A 7,674-nucleotide genomic window follows, 5' to 3' on the forward strand; every position below is an offset into this window, starting at 1 on the left:
ATCGAAGTAACATATCTTTCCACCAAACTTCAGTCAGAAGCATAAAGTGTCTTCAGCGCATATCGGAAATGTCAGAATCCCATGACAACTCCATCCAGCAAAGATACCATAAGCCATAAAATCGTGAATAGACCACAAAAACGCAGCTCTCAGGTTGAACTTCTATTTCTTGTAACAATCGTACGCCTCGACTCCTTCCCACAAAATTTTCAATTCTTCAATCAGGGGTCTCATCATCACATCAATCTTTGTTCTAGGATGATCCAGACTAGGTATTACAAGACATAAGAAAATAAATTCATATTTCATGCAAAGAGTTGGTGGAAGGTCGTATGGAACAGCAAATACGAGCCAACATGAGTAGTATGGTGCAGTTAGATTGAAAGGTGAGAAACCATCTATTGCCAAACTGAAGCGGACATTTGGCACTTCAATAGCAAAGCTAGAATCAAAGGCATCTAGTACCTTCGATGCATCTATATCAGTTGGGTGTGCCATGACATCTGGATTCTAGCGTACCCCTTCTTTGTGCCACCTCATGTGTCTGGTTGTATTCTTGGAGATGAACAAACGTTTCAACCGAGTTATAAGAGGCATGTAACGAACCTGCTTACGTGCTATCTCGGTTTTCACGGTCAAACCATTGTCGTTTTCAACCTCTACGAATCTACGCTCACCACATACTTTACACTTCTTCTCACTCATGGTCTCCTTCCAGAAAAGCATATAGTTGTTGTCATAGACATCGATTTTTTCGTAGTCCATACCGAGACCAGATAGCAACTTCTTGGACTCATACATGTCCTTTGGCATCTTGTGATTCTCCGGAAGTACATCACTGATCAAGTTCAGAAGCTCCTTGTAGCAGTTGTTTGAGAATGCAAACTTAGACTTAATAGTCATAAGTCGAGTCACGAACACAAGGATGGTCACTTTCGTGTGCTCGTGCAACGACTCTTCGGCAGCTTTAAGGAGCTTGAAAAACTTCTAAACCTCAGGCGTAGGAGGATCCTCATAATCGGAGGGTTGACCGGGGTTCTCCGAATCCACGGGTAGAAGCTCATGGCGTACATCGTCAAGCATCTCTTCCATCCTATCGTAGACCTCTCTTCATGTGACTGAACTTACGATACAATACGAGGAGGTGGGTCCTCACCGTGGTGCACCCACACCTCATAGCCTGGCATATTACCGTTCTTACAAAGATCTATCGACATAGTCCCTGTCAAGGAAATAAATGTTCCGACACTTGCTACAAGGGCACCTAACATCGATTCCAGTCTCCAATCGAGCAAAAGCATGGTCAAGAAACGCGTTAGTCTTGGCAACCCACTCACTTGATAAAGCACCTCTTTTCTTCCAACCTTCAGACATCCATCGACGATCCTCCTCCATACTAGATACGAGACGTTAACTTAATTAGTTATGATTACTAATAAACCACACTAATACAATATTACATTGAAAAATCATTTCATGGGACCCTAAATCATATAAAATGATCTTATTTTCGAGGGCATAATAATTACACTCGGAAATTAAAAGTTTAAATTATATAGGCACCACTAAATAAACTAAAACAAGCTAATTTAATTACATAATAAACTTAGGTTGTCAGACATAACAAACTAAACATAATTAATAGCAAACAATCTATATGCATATACAAAATAATACTAAAAGTTACAAAATTACTCACTTAGCTCGACGTAGAGCCAGTGAAGCGAGCGCCGGTGGGGTCGAGGCAGGCGCCGACGGCGTCGGGGGCGGGGGCAGAGGCTGAGGCAGGCGCGGGCTGCGTCGGAGCGGCTCCGGCGGCATCGAGGATGGTGACGAAGGTGGCCATGGGCTCGGGCAGCGTCAGGGGCAGGGCGGGCGGGCGCTGCCGTAGGCTGGGGAGGTGCTCGGCGGCGGCGGCTGGTGGGTGGCGGCGTCCTCAGCTTGTGTGTTCCTTGAAGAATGGAACTGAAACAACGTGGGCGGGCGCTGACGGGGTTTAAATCCCTTATGTCTGACGGCCTCCTAGGCGACCGTCGGACATAAGGTTATGTCCGATGGCTTATCTGATAGCCATCGAAAATAACCTTATGTCTAATCGTCCGTCTAACAGCCGTCGAACGCAGGATCTTATGTCCGACGGCTGCCTTAGGCCGTCGGATATAACGTTCTATCCGACGGCCACCTAGGAGGTCGTCTGTCACCCGGTTTTGGAAGGTAAACAGAATGCGAACCATGTACGTGCCAGGATCAGAAACTCACTTAAAAAACGATTACATAATTGGACATCATCACACATTGCTCAATGTAAATAGTGGAAATAGTACTTTATTACATCAAGATGTCCAAGACATCCACGGAGTCATTAACATAACATTGTCATTACTATTATCAAAGTGCGGAAAAGCGAGCGTATCTGATAAAGCCTTCACAGGCAGCTGACTGGGGGTTCACCACTAACATAACTAGAACTCATCGTAGTCCTGGAACTCCTCAAAGTCCTCCATGTTGCCTGCATCTCCTCCTGAGCACTGAATATATTGGCGATAACCTTGGGTGGGGTGGTTTTTAAAGCAAGGGTGCGTACACATCAACGTACTCAGCAAATGTCCCGTTTGGCTAATGTTGACTAGCTGTATGTGGAGTTAAGGTTAAGCAATTGCTTTTAGTTGGTCAGATATTTATTACCTAGTAGTAAAGCCATGTTTTAGCAATAAACCCAGTTATTACCCAAAAGTACTCCCTCCAAGAGGAAATATCATTGATCAGAGTTATATTTATCATCATTAACCATAATCATAAAAGTATCAAAAGTTCTTCTAATCAAAGAGGATCCCAAGGCTGCTCTTAACCGTGAGCATGGCTGATATACCAGTTTCTAACACTCTGCAGAGGTTGCACACTTTACCCACGAGTCGTGATCCCTTTCCAGCCTATGTTGTACAAACTCGATCTTCACTACCGAGGTGAATGGCTAGGGATACACTACGTAGCCTTTACAAAGATTCCCAAGAGGTCATAGCCGCCCGTTAGGTTTCTCTAGTTTGATAAACATAGTAATTCTCCCCATAAGAAGGGTGACTAACAAAACCAAATCGAAAGAACCTCGGCAACCAGCCTCGGCAGAGAAAGTGTTGTGCCTGGACCCCATAGACGGCCCTACGGCGAAGCCAACTACACCTCAAGTTCCTCTAATTAATCAGCTAAGGGTGTCCCATTCCACACTCATGGTTGTACTGTTATCCCGGGTGGTCACTCAATGAACAGGTCCTTTCGGAGAGGTACTCAGGAAATAGCCTGAGTCCCCTAAAGTATCACAAGATCATCATCGAGATAACATCATTGTATCATAAAGATTCACATCATGTTCATTGATTAAGTTAAAGCAATAGCATAAAGCTTAGAAACCCAAAAAGGTAAACAAGGATAATGTAAATACAGACTAGTTAATCCTTAGGTTTAAATAATGTAATGCGGGACGGTGAACTATAAAGTAAGTAGGACATAGTAGGTCAGAGGACTCTTGCCTTCACCAGGTTGTTGCTCAGGAAGATCTTCAACAACACACTAAGGAACCATGAGCTGCTCATTGTCTAAACAAAGCGATCATGCATTCAATGCAATTGGATAAAGACAAATGAACAATACACCAAACATATACAACCAAGTGAACACAAGTTTGACAGAGCAATGTAAACACAAAAGGTCAACTTAGGTGCTAGAGTGAACTAGCACACTAGTGGTTTGTGATTCCCTAAATATTATCTATCTCCATGGATTGCATAATTTTAATTCCACTAATTTTAGTGAGACACAAAATTATACCAGGGATAAATTCATACATTACATATTATTAATCTCACAAGGTTAAACATCTAATTACCATTAGGGTTTCCTTTTTATTTTCTTATTTAGTAAACAAACTATTACATATACTAACCTATAGTCTAGGCATAAAATTAACACGTACAGACAGTGAATGATCATAATTTATTTGGACAGAGAATAATCCTATGAACATTTTGCAATTTGAATCACTCCATTTGAAGTTCATATGCAAAAGATATGAAATAAACAAGTTTTGATGTTTAAAATACAAAATTAGGCCTAAATTTGTGAATAAATAGAAGTCTAGGGTTCAATCCGTAAGATTACAGAGGCCTGTGCGTGAAAACCAGGGACAACGGGTTGATTTCTAAAAAGCGAGGGTCTCTTTAGCAAAATTGCCACGCGAAGGGGTACGGGGTTGCGCTAGCCGTCTGATCTCCGACCAAAGGTCCAAATTAGAATAGCGAGCGAGGGCGCAGGCTCTTGATAGGTGGGCTCGGGTGGGTTGAGGCACTGACACCCGGGGCCCATGGGTCAGCAGTATGAAGAGGACACGGGGCGTGTTGGCCACTGGATTGTAGATCGATGGCTCTGGTTCCACAAACCACGCGAACCGTTATCCACGACTTCGGGCCGTCAGATCAAGACCGGGCTGTTCGGATTCGGCACGAGGGGTTTAGTCTCCTCTAGTCAGCTAGGGGTGGCGCTTTCCGCGGACACGGCGGCGCAGTCGCCGGAGGCGAGGCAGACCGGGGCTTCTAGGACACTGGGGGTTGGTCTGGGTAGCCAGAGAGGTTGGGGAGGACTCGGCAAGCACTATGGCAAGGTCTGGGTGCCGAGAACAGGACTAAGGCGGGCAGACAGTGGAGGGGGACCCTCGGGCGAACCCAAGCTTACTCTGGCGAGCAATACCCGTCGCGGTGAGGGTTAAACCGGCGCTCTGCGGTTGGCATAGGCTCCAGGGAGAGGGTGGGGTGCTCTAGGCCTAAGTTCGGGCTCAGGGAGGGGTTGCAGTGGTCGAACGCCATGAAGATGCTGTGGCCCGGCGAGGGGCAACTTCGATGGCTGAAATCCCCCACGTATAGCAGAATTGGCGCAAAAGAAGGACACAGGAATGTCACTTACCCAGATACGATGCTTCGGGCAGCTTGGCACGGCGCGATGGGGCTCTAGTTGACCGGACGTTGAAGAATCACGACGGCAGCGAGCTCCGACCTGCGCAGGGGAGAGGTGGAGCGCAAATCGGGTAGAGGATTTGAGGAAAGGGGAAACCATCGTGGGTTCCCGGTGCGCCAAGCTCAGGCAAAGCTCACCATGGCCAAAGCGCTGGCAGAAGTCCAGCGGCGACAACAGAAAGGTGAAGCAACAGCGGGGGGCGGCGTTGCGGCTGGGTGAGTGCGAGGGCAGGGAAAGAGCGAATGTGAGGCAGGGGCAAGCTGAGGGAGTGTTCGGGGTCTTCACCTAGCACTCGGGTGACATGGGCAGGTCGTGGGGATGTGGGCACGCTTTGACCGCATGGGCGCACGCCATGGGCGCGGGCGCGACAGTTGCAGGGGAGGGGATGGGTCTGACAATAGGGGCCGCGAGTCAGCGAGGGAACGCGCGGGCGAGCAGGGCACGGTGCTGATGGGGCGGTCCCACTAAGAAGAGAGAGAGAGGGCGAGCGGGGCGTGGCGCCGATAGGTGGGGCCTGCTTGTCAGCGGATGCGGGAGGTTAATTGGGCTGGATGGGCCGAAAGGCCAAGGAGGGAGGAGGTTCGAGCTGCTTTCCTTTTCTTTTTTTGAAATTTCTAATGTCTTTTCTATTTTAATTTCTTTATGGTTTTCAAATCAAACTCAAACCAAATTTCAAATTCGAACCAATTCAAACATGTGCATCAAACAAAAGAATAATTTAGGCTCAGCATGATGCAACATTTCATGACTCACATAAGCTTTGACAAAATAAATAATTAAACCCTCGCCTAATTCACTTACTTTTAATCAAAAGGAAAAGAGAGAGAGAGAGAGAGACAAGAGGTAACACCTGAATTTGGTTGGCATTTAGAGAAGAAATTTTATACCCTCAAATTCAGGGTGTTACACCGTCGAACATAATATTGCTGTTGGTTGTCTGTCGTTTTACTGTTGTCCGTTACCAATGGATAGCAACAAATGGGCAATGCAAGGACGAGAGAAAAATTATAACTAGAGAGATGGGTCAGTCGACGGAGGGTCAAGAAGCATGCAAGCTCCTTGAGGCAACCCTTGGTGCTGCCCTTGGCATTCGTGCATATAGCCATGGTCTTGTTGTTGGTGCCGCTATACTCGACGTTGACGTCATCCATGGTGACGCCGGTGCATGGGACCTTGGCTGTGTAGAGCAGGATAACGGCCTCCGGGGTGGAGGAGGTGCCGGTGATGTTCTTGAAGGTGACGTCCTTGACGGTGACCTTGGAGGCGCCGTTGGCGGTACACAACTTGTTGGGGCAGTACTTCATGTCGATGAAGATGGGGTTGGCTGAGTCCTCCATCTTGATATTCTCGTAGTGGATCTTGGAGACGGTGAGCACGGAGGCGGCGTCCTCGTACGCCTTGATGCGGACGCCGAACATCGTCTTCTTAAGAGTGCAATCCTTGACGTTGATGTCCGTGACGTCCTTCTCGTCCTTGTCACGCCAGTGATGTTCACCTTGGAGGTCCCAGGGCCGATGGAGATGCAGTCGTCGCCGACGCCAATGACGGTGTTGGTGATGGTGATCCCGGATGAGTCGCCCATGTGGATGCCATCCGTGTTGGGGCTGTCCCCGGGCGCCGTCACGGTCACGTCCTTGATCAGCATGTTCTTGCACTGGTACATGTTCATGTGGAAGAACTTGGAGTTGAGCAGCGTGACCCCGGACACCTCCCCGTTGTTCACGAAGTACATCACCAGCGAGTTGGGAAGGATCTTGCAGTCGTACTTCTTGGTGCAGGAGTTCTTGCTCCACACGGCTGGGCCCTGCCCGTCAAGGTTTCCCTTGCCGGTGATGACCAGGTTATCCACGCGTAGAATCTCGATCCATTTACCATGTTCCTTGTACTGGCTTAGGTCCATGGTCGCCAGCAGATTGCCATCCACCTGGATGGTCACGTCGCCCTTGCAAGGGCATGTGAAGTTGAGTTGTCCGACAAGGAAGTCGCCCTTGGGTATGAGGATTGTCTGCTTCCCAGTGCCGCCGCACGCCGATGCACATGCCTCCTGCACATCCTTCGTGTTGTCTGTCTTGCCATTGCCGGAGGCGCCCAACTTGGTGATGTCGAAGGACCCACCAGGCCTGGACGCTTTCGCATCGATGCCCTTTGACTCTTCCTTCTCACCATGCACGATGCAGAAGAGGACCAGGAGGAACAAGTCTCTCATCGCATTGTCTGTGCATGCCATCTTGTCGTGATCGATGCTTTATTCGTGTCTCTTGTTGCCTGGGCACTAGGACCTATAAATATGTAACACCCCACTAGTCACACACAATGGATATTACCAAAAACCCCACCCACCTAACTTACTCAACACAAGAGGCGTAATAACGACAGGACATACAGCAAAATCTGGCAGCACCTCCTTTGAAACTAACATAATAAGGAGGGGAAAACATGAAGTTCATACAGGATATAAAGACATATAATTCACATAGTAGAAGCTAAATGCAAAGTGGTAAACTCATTTATGCCCCAACTGAAGCAAAACAGATGGGATGAGGAACTCAGCCCACCCCAAGATAAACGCTCAACCAAGAACAAGGCAATTCACTAGACTTGACCAATTCTGATTAACAGCATTATTAAATGGTGATTCCTTTATTAAAGGTGTAGTGGTCGTGCTGCTACATC

General features: G+C 47.6%; 1 pseudogene; it reads right to left on the bottom strand.

Annotated features, from left to right (window-relative positions):
- Positions 1 to 5,765: 5,765 nt before the first annotated feature.
- Positions 5,766 to 7,254, bottom strand: LOC118472229 (exopolygalacturonase-like; annotated as a pseudogene).
- Between the last annotated feature and the right edge of the window lie 420 nt (positions 7,255 to 7,674).

This window comes from Zea mays, chromosome 6 (assembly GCF_902167145.1).
Source record: "Zea mays cultivar B73 chromosome 6, Zm-B73-REFERENCE-NAM-5.0, whole genome shotgun sequence".
Lineage (NCBI taxonomy): Eukaryota > Viridiplantae > Streptophyta > Magnoliopsida > Poales > Poaceae > Zea > Zea mays.